This window comes from Pinus tabuliformis, chromosome 2_2, assembly GCF_031772625.1.
Source record: "Pinus tabuliformis cultivar Carrire ecotype Pingquan chromosome 2_2, CPIR1, whole genome shotgun sequence".
NCBI lineage: Eukaryota > Viridiplantae > Streptophyta > Pinopsida > Pinales > Pinaceae > Pinus > Pinus tabuliformis.
Genome location: NC_142300.1, coordinates 854,888,160 through 854,910,480, shown reverse-complemented (window position 1 = coordinate 854,910,480; position 22,321 = coordinate 854,888,160). Strand labels below are relative to the sequence as shown.

General features: G+C 40.3%; 1 pseudogene; it reads left to right on the top strand.

Moving 5' to 3' along the window:
* Positions 1-8,902: 8,902 nt before the first annotated feature.
* LOC149195655 (aspartate aminotransferase, chloroplastic-like) overlaps positions 8,903-22,321 on the top strand; it is a 53,931-nt pseudogene continuing 40,512 nt past the window's right edge.

Here is a 22,321-nt window from a genome sequence, read left to right as displayed (position 1 = left end):
CAACCTCGGGCATCTTTCCTCCAAGCGTGGATGGGAGTTATTAGTGTCGGTACCTTCATCCCTCCATCAATGATCAAATTCTCTTTTTGCATGCATTTTAGGTGTCTCATCCGATCAGCTGCATTCCATTAGGTCATGGATCATCTGATGGTAGTGGTTCTTTGTCAAATTTCCCTCATGCTTTCATCTGCTGGCCTATTTGCACATGTACAGATCATTTGCTGTCATTTTTATTTCATTTCAGTTGCAAAAGTCATTTTAGGGTTTTCAAGTCTCATTAGGTCTAGGGTTTGTCACCATAGTCATGAAAAAGCTCAATAATGGTCAGCAGGCACATGAGGAGGTCTAATAAGGTCTCAACATCAAAATTTCAATAATGATATACTTAGTAATTGAATTTTTCTTCAAAACCCTGTTTTGAGGAAAAACAGAGTTTTATGTTCCATGTATAAAAATTTCATGTAATTTTAATTTTCCTATATGTAATAAGCATCATCTGCAGCCCTAGGTCACCTTGCCAAACTTCTGCACTCTAGCTCCTGCAAAAAAGACAACAAAATCCAAACGTTAATCCATCAAATGACAAAAAGTGAGCCAAACTGCAAAACAAAGTTTTTAAAGAACAAAGTGAAAAAGAACACTTTAGAAAGTGGGTTTTCTAAATGAAAAAATTAAAGTCAAAAGGTATATAAAGTGTTCCTTGTGTTAAAGACTTCATTTTTGCTCAAAGAGAGAGAGAACAAGAGAAAATCATGTTTTTGAGGCAAAAGGAGAAAAATTGCAGAAAAGTTTAGAAATTTCCCTTGGCGCGGTGCACCGGGCGCAGAGTTTATAAAGGAACTTGAATTGGCGCGACACACTTGGGTGTTGGTGCGGCGCACCAATCTGCCAAGCCAAAATTTCATCCAATCAACTTGCTCAAGCTCCAAAATCTTGCAAATGTCATTCCTCAAGTAAGTAAAACCCCCCATTTTTCCATTGCAAGAGATTTAATCCTCTTTGATGGTGTTTTAATAGGTGAAAAAACCAAACCCTAATTTACTGCACAGTCATATTGCAAAATTGCCTAGGGTTTGCAGTTTTTTGTCATTCTTGTTGTTGGTCCACTCCTTTGCATAATTTGCCCTTCACTACATTTCCTTACATTTTCTTCCCCTTTCCCTCTCTCATTCACACTCATCTCACTCCCTTTTTCCCAAACCCTAGCACCTAATTCCCTCTATCCCCAAACCCTAATCCCCATTCCCATAACCCTATCACTCCCTAATAACCCTACAACCAACATCAAAACCTCCCACTCATCAGTCCCATTCATCAAATCCTAAAGAAGAAAACAACAGTCAACTACTCTTCAAATAAAATCTCTTCATACTCATCATTTTGAACCATACAGTGGCAAACATGGAAACAAATTCAGGCTATGAAAGGGATGAGGAAACAGTGAGTGATTCCTCCCAAGAGATTCATGCACCAAGAAAATCACAAAAGGGAGGAAAACACATCCGGGAGGAGCCCACCACACTTATAGAGTTATTGGCCTGTCCCCTTGCATTATCATGTTTCTAACATCAGTCTTGCTACCAGTTTTATGAGATAGTGGAGAGGGTGAAATACCACCATGAACTTGCTAGACTATTTGTCCTTTATCTTCATAATGGCCAGGTGAATTTAGCAGGTGTTTCCTTCACTTTAATACCTGAAACTATAGCTGAAGCAACAGGATTCCAAATGTGGGTGAACAGTGGAACAAAGGATAGCATGTGAGCAAAGAGCATTATGAACCTTATATCAAGACTAGTTATCAAAAGAAAATCAGTAGGGTCTTTCCTTTCAGATACCTACAGGACACTTATGCTCCGCTGAGGAAGCTCATTATCAAATACTTCAGCTGTGAAGGGAGGTTTTCTCGCTTGTACACCTATCATGTTAGATTATTGATGCATTTTACTAGAGTGAGGATGATGAACCTCCCCTATTTCATATGCAGAAACATTGAGAAAATGGCTACATTGGTGCAAATGAAACCTCTTCATCAACAGTTCAACAAAATTTATCATTTTCCTTGATCAATATTGTTGTTTTGCATTAGTTGAGTTTGTTGAATGTTTCATGGGACACTTTCATTTCACATGAGGTTTTCAAAAGCCCTCAAGTGACCCCATCAGTTTTTCAAGAGGAAGGAGGGCCTTCAAATCAACTAGAGGTTCATGAGACTCAAGCTACAGGGGTGCCAGTATATGTCACTTATGAAAAGGGGACAAGGAGGCTATTTGCAGCTGCAAAACGAGTACTATCTCCACCCAGGGTGGAAGGGGTCTCGTTTCCTTCATCAGATGACAGGCAAATGCTATCTTCACCTGGGGTGAAAGGGGCTTTGCCTTTTTCTTCAGCAGAGCAGGTACAGGATAAAGGGAAGCGATCATTTCATGAGGTAGGGCCTCCTAAAGGTCAAGAGAGATATTTCATTTTGATTCAGGATGATGATGTTGATTTGGGCTCCCAAAGCTCAAGACTCAAGGAGATCATCACGGAGAAAGAATCTGACATCCATGCCTTAGCTCTTAACCTTGAAAGGGCTAAGTGGATCATCAATTACCTTGAGCAACGAAACAAGCAGTTGGAGGATAAGCAGACAATCATGGAGCTGCAAACCATAAGAGAAAACAAGCAAGCAACAAAAATAAAGAAAGTCAATTTGACACCCCTTGAGCAAGAGATTGATGCTGACAAGGAATCTTGGCTAGAGAGAGCAAATATGCACTTGGAGAAGCTTCTTGAAAAGGCCAACAAAGAGAAAAAGATGTTGTGACACATGGCTTATCATTATTTGGCACGAAACAAAATTTGCAAAGCTAGGATAAGGTGCCTAAAAGCCAAGTTGAAGAAGACTTTGAGGAGCAAGAAAGACCAAGATAAACTCAAGATCTTGGTTGAAGCTTCCTTGGCCCAACATAGTACTTGATGCAGATCACTCATGCCAAATTTCAAGAAATTTGGCAAACTTTTTGACAATTTTGAATTTTTGAAGGAAAAAACAGGTTTTTCTGGCACGTGCGTAACGCCATCTGGCGCTTGCTTTTTTTAGGGACCTCCTCTGGAGGAAAACTTTACATTTTTGGATTCCTCATGGAAAATTATGAATACACAGAAATTACTAGAAATTTTTGACAAGTTTTGGGTCACCAAAAGGGTCAAAAACACCTCAAAAATGCCCTCTCTGCCACTTTTTGGCCACACAGGAAGTAGTGTTGGGAGAACTGATTTTTTGAGAAGCAAATGGGCACCAAATTCAGAAATTATACTCGTTCTAAAAAGTAGACAAATATACCTTTCCAACAAGCCTACTTGGAGAAAATTTGGTGAAGGGGAAGGCCTCCAAATGCAGCTGGGAAAAAACAATACGCACAGACAAAGTGGCACTACGCACAGGATGAAAAAGTGTTAATTTTGCCTAAAAACTCTATCTTTTGCCTAGTTTTCTTCTAGTTTGACTTTTTCTCTCTTATGGTCAAATTCATGAGCTGACATGATGTAAATTGATGTAATATGATGTAAAAATGATAAAAATGGACTTGATAAGGTAGATACATCAGTTGTAGGTGGTTTGGAGTTGAATGAATCAGTTTCCTAGGTTTTAGAGGCAAGTTGTTCCACTGCCTATTTTTGTGTTCTTAGTTTAGAAATGGTTGAAACCACTCCTCTTCTCATGGATTCAGCCCCTGATGGATAGCGCAGGTGGTTTGGAGGTCTATATCATGTGTTTTTTAGTCATTTTCAAAGGTCGGACTCTTGTGAAAGCTTTGAGCATCATTGTACATTCATCTCTGCAGTCTGGCAAAGAAATAGACTAGGGTTTGCAGCATTTTGTGGGATTCTTGTGGCAAGGTGATTAAGTATTGTTTCTCCTTCTGTAATTCAAGTTATCATGTGTTTATGTGTGCCATTCTCTCTCTCTTTTTCAGCTTAACTAAATGAATCAAGTATAAAGGTGGAATTCATAGATGTTGCAGTGCTCTACCTTAGGGTTTATTTGGTTTTACATGTTTTCTACTGTTTGAAGAGGATTCCTGATACTTTCATGCCCTCTCCAACTCCTCACCAGTCTTAAGACTCTCCATTTCAGTTAATTCAAAGTATTAAAGCATTTTCCTACCTCGCCCCATTGAAATCTCCGCAAGACTGAGTTCATTCCCTAGACCCAAAACTGCCTTTCACTTTTGATCCAGCAAACCAACATAAAACTCAATCAATTTCCTTTGAGCATATACCTAGCCTAAATTAGTCTTTGCATCAGTCATCTCAAGCCTCATTTGCTATATTGTCATGAGATTGACAAGGAGAGAGCCCTCTCCCGACCTGGTAGGGCTAGCTACCAGGTTAAGCATGGTTTGATGTTACCCTAGACCTGCCTTTCTTAGCTTGAGGTAGATTTAGGTCGTAACAGGAGCCAGCCCGTGCAGGAGGTTTAGGAGAGCTGCGCAATCGTTTTGGAGAGCAGGAGGGACTGGGAGCTGCTTCCAGCCAATCCAGCAATCAACACTCCAGCACGATATATCCCACAGCGAGGTGATATGGACGTCCATCATCCACTTCCGCAACGCGTGCAAGGGGTTCATTTCAGCCAGCGGGAACTTGTTCATGATGAAATCTTCCCATAGGTTGATACATTAGCCATTCCCAGGGATCAAGAAGGCTTGCGCATTCACCAGAGGAGCTACTTTGTTGCTAAGTATGCTGAAGGGGGATCTGAGGTAGGATTTGGGCTTATCCAAGTAGCGAAGTCACCGTCCTCTGAAGTATTTTTTTCCATAACGCTAAATGCGCCCATCCTATATTGGGAGCTATAATTCTCCAAATCAGCTTCGCTCCCATGGCTAACTTTTGAGCACGGAGGTTTTTGAAATTTAGTCCTCCCTCTTGAAGTGGCTTGGTAACAATTTCCCAGTTGACAAGAGGGATTTTCTTTTCGTTTTGCTTGCCTCCCTTCCAGAAATTTTTTCTAATTAGATCCTCCATCTTCTTGAAAATACCCACAGGTGCTAAGAGGATAGAAAATTGGAATAGAGGAAGCCTACTGAGAACTACTTTGATGAGAACTTCTTTGCCAACAATATTGAGCCAGGAGGATCCCCAGGCTTGCATTTTTTATTTGAATTTCTCAAGCTTAGGGTTCCAATCTTTGCTCAAGGCCCTCTTCAGGAAGATGGGAAGGCCAAGATATTTGAAAGAGGTCCAATTTGAAGAGGCTGCAAAGCCTAGACATCTAGCAATGGAGTTTGCAGACGAGGGAGAGATATTCCAACAATAAATATGGCATTTGCCATTATTTAATTTGCTAACCGAGACTTCACAGAAATCGTCCAACACTTCTTTAAATCTGGCAGCTGAAAGTGAAGTTGCAGCCCCCAACAGCAAGGTGTCGTTAGCAAAGAGGGCATGGTTGATGTTTTTTACCCCTCTTGTTATGCTAAGCCCAACTATCTCTTGTTCTTGTTGTTTCTTATCTAGATAAAAGCTGAGGACAGAAGCTTGCGACACAAAGAGGAGGGGTGAGAGGGTACATCCCTACCTCAACCCTCTAGTGCCTTTGAAGAAATATGCAGCCCTACCATTTACCAGGGGAGCAATCCAGGGCTCTAAGATACAAGCTCGAATCCAGTTTATAATATTTTGTCCAAACCCCTATCTTGTGCAGAACATCTATCAAAAAGCTATTTCTAACTCGATCAAATGCATTTGCTAGGTCAAGTGATGACCATACCTTTTTCTTTTCAATGTAGGCTGGAATGGATCGCCTCTTGGACCAAAATGAAGTTATCCACTAGCTGTATGCCATGAATGAATCCTCCTTGGTTCTCCGGGATGATTTTGGGGAGAATATTTCTCAGCCTATTTGCTATAACTTTGGTTATCACTTTGTATCCAATGTTGCATAAGGAGATCGGGCGGAATCTATTGAAGGAGTTTGCTCCTTTTTCCTCGGGGATAAGGGCGAGGAATGTTGAATTTGTGCAACCTCCAATTTTCTAGCAATCTTGGGATTTTAGAATCATTTTAAAGAACTCCTTCTCCACAATCTGCCAACAAGTCTGGAGAAATCTGGCTGTGAAATCGTCCAGTCCCGGTGCTTTATCGGGGTTCATATCAAAGAGAGCGTCCTTGACTTCATTTTTGTTGATTTTGGCTTCTAACAGCTAATTCATTCTAACAGTGATAAGGAGGGGAACTGCATCCAAGAGTTTAGAGATTTGGCCAGCCTCCATTTCCTCACCATACAGATTCTTAAAATGTTCGAAATCTGCCTTTTTGATGCTGGTAAAATCATTTAATGTGCAATTTTCTTCTTTAATTTCGAAGATGGAGTTACATCATTTCCTGGCTTGAGCTTGCTTATGAAAAAAGGAGTTTCTATCTCCTGCTTTGAGCCAAAGGCTCCTGGATTTGAGCCTCCAGAATTCTTCCTCGACCAAGCAAGCCTTGTGTAGTTTCTGTTGAAGCTACGTCTCCTTGTCTAGATCTTCTTTTGTGATTTCAGTTTCTTCTAGTTGAAGATGGTGCAGTTGTAAGGAGATTTGAATTTTTTTCCTTTCAGTTGCAGGATTGGGCAAGGTCTTGGCCCAGATTTTCAGCAATGCTTTTACTCTTTTGAGTTTTTCTTCCCAAACGAAAAAGGGGAACCCTTGACTGGGTCTTTCCAATAGTCTCTAACCTTTTGCACAAAATCTGGCTCTTTGGTCCATAAAGGACTGAATCTGAAAGGGATAGGGCCCAGGTCCTTGGGAGCCAGCAGCTCAAGTCTTATGGGCTTGTGATCTGAAACACTATTATGAAGGATGTGCATTCTAACCTCTAGACTGAGAAGAAGGAAGGAGCTTTGAACAAAAAATCTATCTAGTATTACAGCTATATGACCAGGATCGACTCTCTTATTTGACCAAGTATACTTACTAATAACAGGCTTGATGTCTAGTAGGTCCCAGTCCTGCATGAGATCCTCCATCCATTCCCTTGCCGGATCCCTTACAATGTTGCCTCCTCTTTTTTCTGACAAGAGAAGGATGAGGTTGAGGTCTCCAATGATGATGATATTTTCCAGATTCTCTAGATCTGCCAGACTTTTTATGGAATCCCAAAAAATCTTTTTCTCCCCTGCATTATTAGGAACATACACATTGAATAGACAAATGATCTCCTTAGTAACTAAATATTGCATCTTTAAGAAAATCCAGTGAGTATTCAAAGTCTCATAGAATAGCTTGTGCTCCACTTTTATTCCAAATTTTTTTACTTGCTTGGAGGAAAGTTGTATCCTCCATTTTGGTCTCCTAGATGAGGAGGATATCTGGGGCTTCCAATCTTGTTAAACTTTTCATTGCTTCTTCCTTGGCTCTAGTGCCAATACCCTTACAATTCCAGGAGACGATCTTCATCATTTATTTTTGTTACGATGAGCTCCCTTGGAGCCCTGGGGTTGATTCCTCATTGTCTTCGAGGTTTTTGCCAGTAACTTCTCTAGTGTTGGCTGGCTGCCCTAAAGCTTGTCCTTGTAGGTTTCTTGTTCTCTTTTTTCCCTTACAGACTTGCGTCCTCTTGTGGATCTTCTGGGAGAGGATTGAGAGTCTCCTATTTCTCCTTCTTCTTCTGATTCCTCAGATTATTGGACTTCCTCCTCCTCTTCTGAGAGCTTCCCTTTGGATCTCTCTGCTGCACCTCCACCTTTGATCGAGATGGAGGGGAAAGCTTTGGTGGGAGAAATTTCCTTTGGGATCTCGACCTCTTGGGAGGTCATGATTTCAGATCTTAGGAGCTCGAATTTGTTCCCTTGTCCTTCCATGGTTGGTTTCTGAGCAGGACCCGTCTGAGGGGCTTTAACATTTGCATTTGTAGTCTTCTTGTGAGAAGTCTTGGTGCGCTTGACCTGGTTCCAACCTTCTTCTTTCCCTTTTTCTTCCGCCCCATTGGACGGACAGCCTCTGGCAAAGTGACCATAGACGTGGCATTTCTGGCATTTGAAGGGCAGCTGCTCATAGTCGAGTTTTTGTACATGAGTCCAGGGACCTATGATAATTTTGATGGCTTCTGGTAGATCTACCTCCACGCAGATTCTGGTGCAGTCATACTGGTCTTTGTTGTTAGTCTGTTCTATAAATTTACCTAGGGTGTTGCCTATGTGCTTCAGAGAATCCCATTTCCAATAGTGCACTGGGAGGTTGGGGAGTCTCACCCACACCGGGACCGTTGTGGGCACATCCATTACCAGATCGAAATCTGGCGTCCATTTATTCAAATACAATCCTTGAGGGCCCATGAAGTAAGGTCCATTTCGAAAAATCAGATCCTTGTCCTCTTTTGCAGCGAACTCAAACAGAAAGTAGCCTCTACCGAGAAAGTATGAGGTTACTTTGTCTTTTATCAAGGGTGCCCAGTTCTTGGCGACCCAGTTCTCTATGGATTTAGGGGAAGGCCAAAGCCCTGTGAACTAGCCGACGAGGGCTCGATTTGCTAGAGACAAAGCGACTTGGATCGGCCCTTCTGGCGGGAGAGAAATATCGGGAATGTCATCCAGTTTCTTCACAAACTTTGCAGCTTCGACTTTCTTCTTCTTAGGCAAGGATTCCAACGGAGATCTGAATGCTTCAGAGGCGGAAGGCGGAGGAGGAGAGATGGGTGGCCCCTGAGGAGAACCCAGCACCTCCATGGAGGTAGGTGATCTTGGCAAGGCCCAACCAAGATGAAGACGGCCGCGACCTGCAGCGCAGACCATAACTCCTCGGCAGAATCGCGCGCACTATTTTAAATGTTTTTTACTAGCTTCTTCTGGAGTGTTTTTCCCTCTTGCCTCGAGATGAGTGGCTTGCACACACACATCATCTAGATTATTGGGATTAAAATTTAAGATAGTATGCCTAAGGTAATTGTGTAAACTCCCTACGTACTTTAGCAACATGTCTTGTGATTGCAAATCTAACCTAACATTAGTGACCTTTTTTTGAATTATTGGGTGTAATCTTGCACATTTTGATCTTTAAGTTGTCTAAAGTTTTGCCAATTCATGATGGCTTTCTGCATATAAGCTAGAGGGTAGAATTGTCTTTTAATTGCAACAATGAAATTAGACTAAGAAATTGAGATCTTACCGTGTATTTTTATCTCGTCTTGTGTCTTTGATTCCCACCATACTAGTGTTGCACCCTCCATTCTCAAGGAAGCTAATTGAATCTTTATGTCATCCTCTTAAAGGTTTTGAATTCTGTAATAAACCTCCAACTAATGAATCCAATTATCAAGCTTTTCTGCATTCCCTTCACCATTATACACGGGGAGCTCAAATTTAACATCAAGTTTTAGTAAGGTTATTTTACCAATTCATTTTGATGTATGTTGACGAGTATGAGTAAGGGTTGTGTTAGTGGAAGAGGGTGAAAATGCATGTGAAGAAGAAGATGAAGAAGATGGTGGAGAGGGTGGAGGTTTATCTCCATTTCCATTACCTCATCTTGAAGAACCTTCTCCTTTGGGAGATTTGGAGCTTTCACCCTGCAGCCTGGTATTCCTCTCTTCATAGAGGACCTTCACCATCTTTGTGATATCAAAGAAAGCCTTCCTAGAGATCTTGTCATCTTCTGTCATGTTTGTAGGTTCTCTTTCATGAGACATGCTCACCGTAGTCTCAACTAAAACTTGAGGATGAACTGGTGTTAGAGATTGTGGTAACCTTTCCCTCCTTCCCCTTGACCCAAATTCAGGGCTTCCAACTAGCTTCCCTTCTCCTCTTTTGAGTTTTAACCCTGTAAACGTGACATAAACAGGCAAATAGTTAAATCCTTCTTGCACAACGCAAACCTAGTTTTTTATACCGAAATGATCTGATTAAAAATATTAGTTTTGTTTTGCTAAGATCCCCCTTAGAATATAAACAAAATGCTATTTACGTGCTTAAGGATTCATGAGTCTATTGCAAGTGAAAATGAGTTTTTTATGTTGATTTTATGAGTAACTTAACATAAAATAGAAATTGAACAACTGCATATAAATGTACAGAACATCAACAAAAAAACATCACAACAGGAACATGATGAAGGAGTTCACCCCTCCTGGGCTAGGCCTCGGTCCAGCTTCCAATGGCTTGATCCTCTCTATTATGCTCAACTGTGTAAGAAGATGTGTTTACAATGCTCAAATGCTTTTGAAACCTGCTCCAATGAGACCAGAATGTCAAAAAGTGGCCACCTAGCCTCTTTTTGCACCCAATTTGGTCGAAAATTGGAGAAGTTATGACCTCTCCTAGTCTCTCCATTATTTGCCCAAAATCCAGTACCGAACCCTCATTTTCACCCAGTTTTCCACTAACTGGCCACGAAATCCATCGAAATCTGGGCAGATTCGTCGAACGGTTAATTTGTCCACCGATGCTTAAAAATGCGGAAATAGGGTCATATGGTGGGGGGGGGGGGGGGGGGGGGGGGGGGGAGGGTGGTGGTCATGCACCCACGGGCTAGCCCCCAGCGCTAGCCCTTTCCCTCCGACTGTCACAAAACCCTGGCGGTTAAAGCAGTGGTGTCACATGGGCGGTTACCCCTACGGTCAAGCGATGACAGCTAGGCGACGGTCACATATAATGTTGGCGGCTTAACGACGGGAGTGTTCACAGGGGGTTAAGTCCGCGGTTGGCCCCACGGGGCTAGCATAACATACAAATCTCGCAACAACAAACTTTAAATATAAATCACACCCCATATGGTTAAGTAACAACTTGTGTGGTGCAATGTTAAATGGTTGCCTTGTGTGTTGGGAGGTCGCAGGTTCGACCCCTATTGCCTCCGCTTGGACTATAGCAACAATTTTGGTGGCCTCTTGGGTTGCCACGTGGCAGCCTCCATCTAGGCCACGTGTCAGTTAGTGGTTGCCATCAGTCCAACCAATGAAAAACCACAAAATTTTGACCAGTACAAAGTTGCCACTTGGTACAATATAATTCGCCGAAATAAACCATTGATTGATCTAACTGCACAATCAGTTTTGTTGCCTCAACACCTAGTCGGCAGTACGGATGCACAGTCAGCAATACAAACTGCTTACTGGGCTGTTTTTTTTTTTTTTGAAAATTCGCATGTTTGGGAAAGTGAACAAAATTTGTTTCTGGAGTCATATGGAATTCGTTTAATGCTAAACAAGTTGTGTCGGATTCAAGGTGACGAGTACTACGCGGTCATATAGGTTCCACACCAACCCGACAACTTTGAAATTTGAGCTATTTTTTTTAGCACCTGATCATAAATGAACCTTGAAAATGTTGGTCCTCAAACTCCTGGGTATTTGACACTTCTTCTTCATGTAAACTCGACCCACCAAAATAAATCAATTTGACCTCCTTAAGCATAACAATTTGGTTATTTCATTGGATGGATGAAGTGACTCCTCACTGGACCAATTCAATTCCTTATGAGATTAATGATTAGATAAGGTGGCTTTATAAACACTGAAACTAACTGCCACCAGCTTAGGTGTAAATTTCAACACCGAAACCGATAAATATAATGAAAGTTTCTCCCTTCCACTGTAAGCTACTTGGGCTCTAAGGAAAATTAACAAAATATCAATACTCATCCATTACCCCAAATTAACTATCGTCCTCCTTTTTATATTTTTTCTCCTCCAAATACCATGAGCGAAATACCATTGGTCACTTTTTTATTAATAAAGTGACTTTATAAGTTTTATTTCTTAATTAAATAAGAAGTCACTTATAATCCCCTTTTTAATTTAATTACTCACTATCACCTTTAAGATGACATTAAATATTTAAATTAATTTTCTCCTTTCTTCTATTATTGAAAAGGGACATCACAGTGCTCCCTTCCTGAGATTGTTTCCCCTCGAGAAATTAAAATATGCATAGTAATATTAGGATCCCATATATGCCTATAAAATGCTCTAACATATAGATGCATTACCAACAATAGTCCATAAGTACTGCTGCCTAACTTGAACCCTGTTACCTTGCACAAATTCGATGGCCTTGTGCAAGTACTAATAAACTAATCTTTATTCTTATGTCAAACTTTCTCTATAATGAATACTCATTGGAAAACATTATATCCCTACAAGTGTCTCTATACAAGTCACCTTTAAATGCAAACAACAATCAACAACAATGTTAAATCATTTTTAGCTGAAAATATTGTGCTACCTTTGCTGCTTACTGTTGCATATTTCTCCTAAATAGGCACTTCTAAAAATTACGAAACAATATTTCCATTACTACAATTATGTCCAATGTAGCTGCAAACCTCCAATCCCCTAGTAGGTTTTTCTTCCATATTTTTATTTTGCTTTTTCACTTATAGATTTGCAACTTCTTTTATCCTTTGCCACCATTGATGAGTGTGATGCTTCAATTTGATTTACCAATCTTGTGAAGTTCCTCTTAGAATCCTCATTTTTTATTATAATCTTCAAAAGTTCTTCTGTTATAATACTCAATAAATTTTATATTATAGTCTTCTATTTTTTTGCTAAGATCTTCAAATATTTTGGCAACTTCTTTGAATAATTTCTCTTATTGATTCAAAAGCATTTATTTTATTTTTAAATAAACGTTCAAGCTGGTAGGAAACCCTACTATGATACCGCTGTAATATCCCTTTTATTATTTTGTTAAAATATTAGGAAATTTACTTCAAGAAAAATGCCAACAAATTAAATAATGTAAAACCTGTAAATTAATTAAGTGTTGCTGCTCCGACAATTTTTATTAATGGATTCTCAAGAGAAAATTACATGAATTTTCTGGAGATGGAACCTGGTAAATGATCCATGAAAATGCTAGTCCTTAGACTCCTGGGTATTCAATACTTCTTCATCATGCAAACTCAACCCACCAAAATAAAATCAATTTGACCTCCTTAAGCATAACAATTATGTCCTTTCACTTGATGGATGAAGTGACTCTTCACTGGACCAATTCAATTGCCTGTGAGATCAATGATTAACTAGGGTGTCTTTACAATGATCGAAACTAATCATCATTAGCTAGGGTGTGTTTCAACACCGAAACCAAGAAATATAATGAGGGTTTCTCCCTCCCACCGTAAGCTATTTGAGCTCTCGAGACAATTAAAAAAATATCAATACTCAGTCATACTCCCAAATTAACTCTCATCCTCCTCTTTATATTTTTTCTCCTCCAAATACCATGGGAGAAATACCATAGGTTGTTGGAATACCATGGATCACTTTTTTATTAATAAAGCGATTTCATAAGTTTTATTTCTTAATTAAATCAAAAGTCACTTATTATCCCCTTTTAATTTAATTACTCACAATCACTTTTAATATGGCATTAAATAATTAAATTAATTTTCCTCTTTTTTCTATTCTTGTAAAGGGACATTATACTATACGCCGAAGAGGAGGAGGAAGCGGTCTAACAACACAAAACACCCAACAAAAAATCATTGTACATAGCAAAACCTGGTTTATACGAGTTTGAATGGCTTTATATGGTCCAGAGAGAAACTAATCAGACTGAGACCATACAATGCTAAGAGTAGTAGAAGTTGTCTCCAAAACTTTTAAATAACATTGTCCACACCAAATTTGCAAAACCCATACAAATTTGTAGCAAAAAATGTGAAAGACAATAACCCAACAGTGACATCCCCTACGAGTTAGTTCCTCTTGTAAGTATTGTAAATAATTCCTTTGTAATTATGTAATTATAAATTATAAATTGTTGAGAGAGGGACACAGATTCCATTGCTTGAAGAGGGAGACTGCTTGAGGAGTTGATTGCTTTAAATATCAGTCATGGGTTGACTGAGTGGTTTTAATGGAGCTAATTGTGTTATTAAATTTAGTTGGAAAAATGAAGGATAACCCTATGTGTCTTTTGGGCATGACTACAAGCAAGAAAAGGGCAAAATTTAATGAAGAAGTATGGGGTGCGCTGACCATGAAGAAGGCTTGTGCAAACCCACGAAAATACAAGGTCTGATTGGTCTCTGTAGACCATGGAAGGATAGACTCCTTCATTCATTTACAAGGGGAGGGACATTGTCTCACATTTGTGGGGGTGGGGTAAGAAGGAGAATAGACTGGAAGGTCCGTGAAAAAAAAAGGACCCATGACACATATGCACAGGCAGAGAAAGGAATAGAAAAAGAGGGATGTCGTGAAGCTGCTGGATGGTCAAGCTCAATTGTAGAGAGGGCATACAAGAATAACATGATTGAGAGAATTCAGGGAGAGCATAACTCTAATGATAACTAGCTAAGAAACCCATGAGGCTTGCTGACTGATAATCACATAGCATTAGTTGTGCCTTACATGGTCGATAAATCCACTAGAGACCTTGATGATTGATAACCTTTGAGAGGTGGAGACACATAAGGCTAGTCCACTGATAAAATCTTATGGTAGTTCCATGGGTTTTGGGCTGAGAACATAGGTGAAATATACCACTAAGCTATTGGAATGTGCACTCTTATTTCTTCAAAGGTAACATAGCTAATAAACCCTCCATGTTATTAACTACATATCTCTCTCTCCATATATGAATTGAGACTCTCTGTGTCTAAATCCCTAGAGAAGTTGGGATGTTGATCTACAAGTTCCTCTGCATAAAATAATGTGTTCCTTGCCTTGCATGTAATTGTTAAGTAGCTGGTGGGTGAAGGCAGTGTGGCCTTGAGACACCCTGTTTCAGCTGAGGGTATTGGTCTAATCCCTTGAGTGGATGATGGTTGTATGTGAGTGAAGTGATTCACTATGGTTATTGATTCTTGAGAGCTGGTGGGTGGAGGTGAGGCGGCTTCAAGACACCTTGTCTCAACTGACAACATCAGTTTAAACTCCTTTGAAATCACTCTACCTCAAACTTTGGAATCTAGCTCAAGGGTGATAATTGTAAGAAAGACTTGGCTGCATCTTGTCTATGGTTGGGTGGAGATTTGAAGTACCACTCATGGTTGCCAATTTATCTTGTTATATAAGATAAGTATTTACTTGAGATTCTTATGTTAAATGATATGTACAAGTGTTATGATGTTGGTTATATGGTTATGCTGATATAAAGGAATGTGAATTCTCGTGTGTTAATGGTCGCTAAATTTCTTGTATGCATGCTTGAAGTAATGGTTGAATTAATGTATGTGCTATGTGAGCATGAATATCAGTGATTTTAAGCCTAGATGAATAAATAAATCTTTGTGTGTATTTGTGAGATGTGATGAAATTGGTGGTTTTCATGTATCATGGATATCTATGTATAAGTGTTGTGTGAGCATCACTTGCTGCGTTTTATTCATGAAAATGACAAGCCTAATTTGTTGGTTTTTTGTTGCTTATTGCTTTGTGAATGTGAGTTGACTAAGTACAAGATATGTGTTTTTATGTTGTGCGAGGGAGCTGCATAAGTTCCTTGAGATTATGAAGAAAAGCAATCAAATGCATATTCTCATAATGTATCCTCCTATATATGCAGTTTTTACAAGTTTCGTCATTAGAACTTGTAGAAATTTCTCTATAGATCAACTAGTTGTGATACCATGTAGAAATTCTGCAAATTATCTACAAATCTCACTCTAAGACTATGTAGAAAATATGACCGTAGATTAACCCGATAATGCAATATACTAAAGCAAAATACTATAATCTACGTCTACTATGAAACTTGCTTTGTGGAAGCTTAAATATTGAGCAAGATCGAGCTGAACACATATAACCAGAAGAAGAAGAATCAATGCACATGAAATACAGAAAATACTCAGGGGAAAGCCTGAGCTAAAAACCCCACTATCTGTATTATCATACAAGGTGGAAATACATCAGAATTATATAAAGCCTTAGCTCTCACAGCTAGCCAGCTCATAGTATAATCCTCCTGGATGCTCACAAGCAATCAAAGATTCTCACAAGCCTTCCTCTCTGCCCTCCAAGCTCATATTTCCTTGCGCGGTTCCTTTGGGATGATCTCCTTCACCCAGTGGAACACTGCTCTAACGCACTGCCAGAACTGCGCAATCCTCAAGGAAATTTACCTTGACTCCATGGATGAGTTTCCTTTATAGGAAAACACATGCCACTGATAGTAACCTATCCTTGACATTTAGCTCAGCCAAGTATTTCTCAGAATAGACATGCATGAGTTTCCAATGAGAGAATCTTCAGTTATCTGGAGTACACTTTTTGAGTGCATGCATGCATCAACTAACTAATAACTCACAATTAGTTCCTCAAACAGTTTGGAACTAATTTAACTGGACTTAACTCAATAAATTGAGTTAACTAATTACAACTCAAATATAACTCAATCTTATCTCCTTAATTAAGGAATAATCTCTTTAATTTAAGGGATAATTGTTGCATGACTTCAAAAAGACTTTTAACTTGAATTTCTCCAACTAATTAATCCATAATTAATTAATTCCAAGCAGCTGGTGAGACTAAATTCGAATTTAATTCACAATTTTAATTCAAGGACAAATTAAAATTGGAATTTTTAGATTCTATTTTTATCATTTCTTATTGCTATTTTCAACACGAAAGGAATTCAACTCGATCTCGATCCTGAACCTTTGGAATGTTCTACTGCAACACTTCTCTCTAGTGTTGTTGCTCCAACAACTTCAGGAAAAAAAAAAAAAAACATCCAACCTGAATCAGTATGATGGATCTGTCATCAAAGTCTATGACTGCTATTGCCTCTGTCAACTGAAAACTCTGCACTTCTGCTGACTCGGCCTTTCTACACTGTTGTGAGTCCTTCTCTGTGCTCTTCGGTATCTAACTACTCTAGCCTCTGTCACTTTGATCTCTGACTGCATCAATCCCACTGATTCCTCCCGCTACTATGTACTTTGGGCTCCCATAGCAAGGTACGATCCATGAAATAAAACCTTTCAATGGACCCTACCCAATTTCAGCCTTCTTGGGACTATCACTTCACATCGCCCCACCTCCTGGAGGTATGGCTACATGTGATCCATCTGTTGACTCTAATTATGGCTCCTCCACAATTGTTTGAGACTTCTTCTGGGACTGCATGTTGAGAGGTAATATACTCTCCCCCTCAACCACCAAGTCTCTAACATTTGCCTTGCTCCTCAAGGCTTTGCATGCATCCTTAACCTCAAGAGCATACAAGTTCTTGACTCGTGAGCCAATCTGTTTCACCTGTCTCGTGGTGATGTGTCTAAGGAAAACCTTTCCCTTACTCAAGACAACATCGTAGCCTTTGTCCTCCAACATCGTGACGGATACCAAGTTCTTCTTCAGTCCAAGCACATACTTCACATCTGTGAAGGTGATAGGATCTCCATGCTCCCTCTGAAAAGCAATCGTGCCCACTCCTGAAACACTATACCTTTCGTCATCACCCATCTCTATGTGCATCTTGAGGTCTTTCTCCTCCAAGGCATCGAATAAAATTTTATCGCCGGTCATGTGGAATGAGGCTCCACTGTTAAGATACCAAACACAACCCATCATTGATCACACCATGCATGTGATGAGGGTAAAGTCATTTTGAACCGAGAGGCTAATGCCTCACCTTCCGATCCTTCCGAGGATCCCTTCTTGGACTTATTCGATGGGCAATTAGTCACATAATGTCCCATTTCAATTGAAGTATGATATGAATTTGATTTGCACCTGCAACCCCGAACTTCAAACTTCGAATTCTCTTCTCAGTATATTGTTCACAGCTCCGATAAAGTTGGCTATGATACCATGTAGAAATTTCTCTATAGATCAGCTAGCTCTGATACCATGTGGAAATTCTGCAAATTCTCTACAAATCTCACTCTTAGACTATGTAGAAAATCTGACTATAGATTAACCCGATAATGCAATATATTAAAGCAAAATACTATAATCTACTTCTACTATCAAACTTGCTTTGCGAAAGCTTAAAGATTGAGCAAGATTAGGCTGAACACATATAACCAGAAGAAGAAGAATCAATGCACATGAAACACAAAAAATACTTAGGGGAAAGCCTCAGCTAAAAACCCCACTATCTATATTATCATATAAGGTGGAAATACATCAAAATTATACAAAGCCTTAGCTCTCACAGTTAGCCAGCTCTCAGTATAATCCTCCTGGATGCTCACAGGCAATCAAAGCTTCTCACAGGCCTTCCTATCTGCCCTCCAAGCTCTTATTTCCTTGCGCTGTTCCTCTAGGATGATCTCCTTCACCCAGTGGAACACTGCTCTAACACACTATCAGAACTGCGCAGTCCTCAAGGAACCTTACCTTGACTGCATGGATGAGTTTCCTTTATAGGAAAGCACATGCAACTGATAGTAACATGTCCTTGACATTTAGCTCAACTGGGTCTTTCTCGTAATAGACATGCATGAGTTTCTGATGAGAGAATCTTCAGTTATCTCGAGTACACTTGTTGAGTACATGCATGCATCAACTGACTGATAACTCACAATTAGTTCCTCAAACAGTTTGGAACTAATTTAATTGTACTTAACTCAGTAAACTGAGTTAACTAATTACAACTCAAAGATAACTCAATCTTATCTCCTTAATTAAGGAATAATCTCCTTAATTTAAGGGATAACTGTTGCATGACTTCAGAAAGACTTCTAACTTGAATTTCTCCAACTAATTAATCCATAATGAATTAATTGATTATTTCCAAGCAGCTGGTGAGACGAAATTCGAATTTAACTCACAATTTTAATTCAAGGACAAATTAAAATTGGAATTTCTGGATTATATTTTTATCATTTCTTGTTGCTATTTTCAACAGAACTCCTGCGCATCCTTCAACGAGCAACGTTTGTGTGAATTCAGGAATGAGTTCGGAAAATTAGAAGTGTAAAAGGCTTGTAATCATGCTTGAATTCACCTATAAGAACCACCAAGTCTGAGAGGTCGGTTGAAAGGCTGAAATCAAATGGACTCGTTCCCAACCTAAGGTGGGCAGGCCGAGAAGTTGGGCGGGCCTACTATTTAGGTTTTAGACAGTCAAGCCTGACGGAATAAGTCAGAGGTCGGGCTCTTTTGATAAGTTTGAACATGTGAGTTCGTGGAATTAAGCGGACCTTTTATTTCTCGGAGGAGGGTGTTTGTCCATGATGGAGGAGTAGGTGTATTAGGTTCCATGTGAGGAATTATATGATTTCCATGTGGAATTCAATGAGGACGTGGCGAGGTTGTAAGTCAGATCAAGGTAGAATTTATATCATTTGAAATATCTTAATGAGAGGAACATGATGATGTCATATGTTTAAGGTTTTGAGAATGTTGGGAAAGATTGAGAATTTTATACCCCATTTCCATAGATATACCATGGAAATTGGGAAAGCATAGTGGCCACCTCCTTTTAACCTTGTTTGGGGCAAGGGATTAGGAGGGGGTGCGTTACACCAACAACAAAACTTAGTCATACAAGTCGATACAATATGTGGAGAGGGGAGGGAAATGGTTTAGTAAGGAGTTCAGGAGAAATAGAACCCCAAAAGAAAGACCTCTCCAATCAAACATTATGAGGTTTGGAAGAAAAAAATAGGCTTGGCATAAAAAATAGGCTTGGTAACTACCAAACCTAAATATGCCAAAGAAATTTTAGGATCAATTTTTTTTACCAAGGCTATTCTACACAAACTAATTCAATTTCAGGCAAATGGGAACCAAATTTAATAAATGAATAATCAATCTTGAGAGGATTTGTTATTCTAGGACCAATGGTGAGGTTATAATGGCAAAAAAAGCTCTAAAATAGTGAGATCTATTTAGATGCAGTGAAAACCAAGGTGGTTGTCCAAATATGAATGTAGATCTATAAGAGAAGGGAGCCCAAAAGCATAAATCTACTGAATTTTGATGCAAGAAAGGAGATAGAGATTAGTAACTTGCTCTAATACCATGTTAAATTTCTCACATGGTCTCCAATTCTCAACAAATTGACCATGTTTTCTCTCTCGAAGATGTAATTTCACCTTCAAATAACATATCAAACCAAATTTTCTATTGTATGGTTTGTAATTTGATTATAGCGTATGACATTTAATTTATGGGGTTTGCAACTGATCCAGGTGGATGTTGGTGGCCACCCACCTATCCCATTTGGACCCCCACAACTGTCTCTTTCAGTCTTTTTAGTTTCCTAAATTGTAGCACAGTTTACTATTTTTAGCAGTTTTTCGGGTCCTGAACTTCCGGAGCCGTTTTGAGGCCCTAAACGACGTTTTTTTGGGAATCTGGGGCCTCCCAAAGTGGTAGTACTCAGATAGATCTTTCTAACGAGCTATCGTACGCGTCAAACAGAGATCGTATGCCAAAGTTACGACCCCTGGAAATTGATGTACCAATTTACCCAAACGGGGCCCACAATTTGGCGTTTCATCTTCTAGGGTTAGGTTTCGGGATGTGAAGGGTTTTCCATTGTTTCTCAACAATAAATAGGCCTTCGAGCCTCATTGTAACACAGTTCAGAACAGTTCAGAGGCATGTAGCCACCACATCTCTTCTCAGAGATAAGCTACCATCGCCCTAGCTGGTTTCTTTCCATTTCTATTTGTAAGCATATTTCAGTATTTTACAGTAATGAAATGAAGTATTATTTCCGCTGCATCTTTGTGTATATGGTTATCGCATCTCTGTATTTATGGTTATCTCTGTAATCTATTGCGTTCCCGTCTAAATCCGGATCAGTGGTATCAGAGCGGTCTGTTTTTTCTCTGTTTTTCTTTGCATGTCCCCAACGAGGTCGGGATATAAGGAGTTAGGGCTTGAACTGGTCGAACCTTTGCAAGACCAGCCGCGCAAATCCCGACGGCCTCCCATGGCGGATGAGAAGAAAGACGAGGGGGCAGGAGATCCTATCAAAATCTTGCTCGAAGAAGCACTCGAGCGGCAAAGGAACGCGATGATGGATAGCTTTGCGCAGATCCTTCAGCGGCTACCCAGAGGCGACGCATCGGCTTCCAACAGCGACTCTGGAAATGCCACACCATTTAAGGTACAAGTTAATTTTGAAATCCCCATATTCGAGGGTCAGATAGACGCAGATGCCATAGATAAATGGTTAAATCTGCTAGAGGGTTATTTTTCTGTTCATGAATTTTCGAGTCGGGAAAAGATCGTTTTTGCTCTTCTCAAAGCAGCCCCCCACGTCAAGGACTGGTGGGAAACCTACTGCGAGCAGAAGGATGAAAGTACAGGCTCACTATTTTCAACCGCACCCACTTGGAATGACTTCTGGGATGCCATTTAGGAGCAGTACTACCCTGTCGGAAGCTATGAGGACAAATACATCAAATGGACCACACTGCGGCAAGGACGAGACCAAGATGTGTCAGAGTTCACAAACATTTTTCATACCCTTCGCACACAGTTGAGTATCAAAGATTCTGAGCTGCATCTGGTACTCAAATACCGTGGCTGCCTACACAGATACATCCAGGAAGAGATGGGGTTCTTGAACATCTCCTCACTCGGCACAGCATACCGATACGCTGTCAAAATCGAGCAAAAGTTCAAACAGAAGAAGCGAGACTTTGGATCTGCAAATCCGAAGCCCAAAGGCGGGGTGACCCAAGACAACCCGTCGAAGCTGCAAGAAAAGAACAACACCACGAAGCCGAAGAAGGACACAGGAAAGTGGTGTGAGTTCCACAAGAGTCCCACTCATAACACAAGTGAGTGTCGGACCAAGCAGTCGCTGGTGGCCGAGTTGAAGGCTTCTGAATCAGATGCATGTTCCGACCCTGAGCCAGAACCCGACAAGGGGAATGGCAAAGGGAAGCAGATCATTGATGCGGATCCCAGCGCCACTGTTGCCACTGCCAAGATCCAGAAGAATGAACCTACAGATCCAGAAGAGGGGGAGCGTCTTTTCCACTCACAGATGTGGGTGAAGGGTTCGCCGCTGCAATTCATTGTCGACAGTGGCAGCCAAAAGAACCTCATTTCAGCAGAGGTCGTGAAGCGGTTGGGCCTACCGACTACACCACACCCACAACCGTACAGTATCGGGTGGCTTCATGAAGGACGAGATCTCAAAGTTCGCCAGCAGTGCCGCCTTCCCTACAGCATCAAGCCCTTCACAGACGAGGTATTGTGTGATGTTACACCTCTGGATGTTTGCGATGTATTATTAGGCCAGCCATACTTGTGGAGGCGACATGCTGTGTATGAGTCAAGGCCTCGTGCTGTCATTATTTCTTTGAATAATTCATTATACAGGATACCAGAGGTAGCCCCACCTACTTCCACATCCTTGATCACTACCAAGAAAGGCAGCAAGCTCATATCACAGACCAGGAAATTCATCTGTCTGGTTCACTCCCAAAAT